The sequence below is a fragment of the Neurospora crassa genome, linkage group IV (genome assembly GCF_000182925.2).
Source record: "Neurospora crassa OR74A linkage group IV, whole genome shotgun sequence".
Lineage (NCBI taxonomy): Eukaryota > Fungi > Ascomycota > Sordariomycetes > Sordariales > Sordariaceae > Neurospora > Neurospora crassa.
In genome coordinates, this window is record NC_026504.1 from 4,039,838 (window position 1) to 4,041,969 (window position 2,132).

Below are 2,132 nucleotides of genomic sequence, written 5' to 3' on the forward strand. Positions count from 1 at the left end.
TATATACTATAGGATTTGGATTTAAGAAGGAAATAAAAAGAAAACGGCGTTTTATACGAAGTATAGGCACTATAAATTCTTAATTATACTAATAAAATTAATAAATACGCTAGTAATATTTTAAATATATATTAATAATATGTTAGTAGGGCTAATAAATACAATATATATTATTTACCTTAATAATATCCTAATTTATAATAAGAATAAAGAAGACTATATTAATTATATTAAAGAAGTCCTTCAATAATTATAAAATTATAACCTCTATATAAACCTAAGTAAGTACGAATTTTATATAAAGCGGGTATTATTCCTAAAATATATTATTTCCCTAGAAGGCGTATTAATAAATTTAAAGAGGGTTATAACAATTGTAAAATAGGAAGCTCCGGTAAGTATTTATAATATTTAGGTCTTCCTAGGGTTTATAGGGTTCTATTAACGCTTTATAATATTATATTCTAAAGTAACTACGCCCTTAATAGAATTATTAAAGGGGAATAAACGGAGGCCGTTCGAATTTATTAAAAAAGCGGAAGAAGCGTTTATAGAATTTAAAAAACTATTTTAAAAAGCCCCTATATTACACTATTTCAACCCGGTATTATAAATTTAAATAGAGACGGACGTATTAGACTTTGTAATTAGGGCGGTTCTTATATAGCTATATAGTAATAAATAGTATTTAGTAACTTTCTTTTCGAGGAAGAAATCGCTAGAGGAAATTAGGTATAAAATTGGGGATAGAAAACTATTAGTAGTTGTAAGAGCGTTAAAAGTATAGAGGTAATATTTATTATATATAAATAAACTATTTTTAATAATTACAGATTATTTAAATTTATAGTATTTTCGAAAGAAGGAGCGGGTTAATATAAAGCAAAATTGGTAAATATTAGAATTAATAATATATAACTTTAGGATTAAATATTATTTAGGAAAATTGAATCCGGCGGATAAACTATTAAAGAAATTGCAATTATAAGGAGAAGAATAGAAGGTAAAGGACAATTACTTATTAATAAAAATTATTAAAGGGGATAAAGAGAAGGGTTAAGCGATAAAGAAAAATCGGGTATTGAAAGCGCTAATAAAACAAATAATTTTAATTAGAAAAGAGGCTTAAAAGATAGTAATAAAAGAAAAGGAATAGTAATAGGATATAAGCGAAATAAAAGAAGGTTGGGTATTAGAGGACGAAAGGGTTGAATTATAGAAAGAAAAGTAGAATTTATAGAAAGAGGGCGAATTAAATAAGGAGGAGAGGAAGTAAAAGGAAGTTGAGAGTAATAATAGAGAAGATAGAGTAGTAAGGAAGAGGGTAAGGTTTATAAGCGAAATTATTATTAAATTGGAAAGGGAGGACGAAGGTATTATTATAGGAAATTTAAGTAGGTATATAGTAGTAGTAAGGGTATAGAAGGACGAAGAGTAATTATTACTATTAAGATAGTAATTATTAAAAGTATAGAAGGAGGATTTATTTATTATTGAAGAAGTATAGAAGAATAGCGAAGGGGGGAGACGGGTAAAGAATTAGAAAATAGGAGAAAATAGAATTCTATAGTATTAATATTAAGTCTACGTTTTAGAATAGATATAGGCCGAATTACTCTATACTTACTATAATATAGTAATAGCCGGATATTTAGGTTAAAGGAAAATATTAAAATATATTAATTAATTCTACTATTAATTTACTATTACAATTAATATTAAATTATACGTCTATAAATATCTAGTATATTAAAAGGTTAAACCTTATAATTATTAATTATATAAATTATTAAAGTTATTACTTATCCTTATTATTCTTTAATAAAATATTTTATATAATTTTATTACTAGAGTACTAAAATTATTTAACCTTATATTTAATTGGACTTACAATATAATTTTTATTATTATTAACTGTTTTATTAAATATATTTTATATATCCCTATATAAAAGACAATCGACGCCCGACAATTTATATTCTTCTTCTAGCAAAACGTTTTCTAATAATTTAATTTCCCAAATTCTATTATATTAGATAGAAATAGCCTTTTTATAAACTAATTTTAGAAAATTTACTACAAGCTCCTAGATATTTATAAACGCCTTAATATAGCTTAATATCCCTAAACAG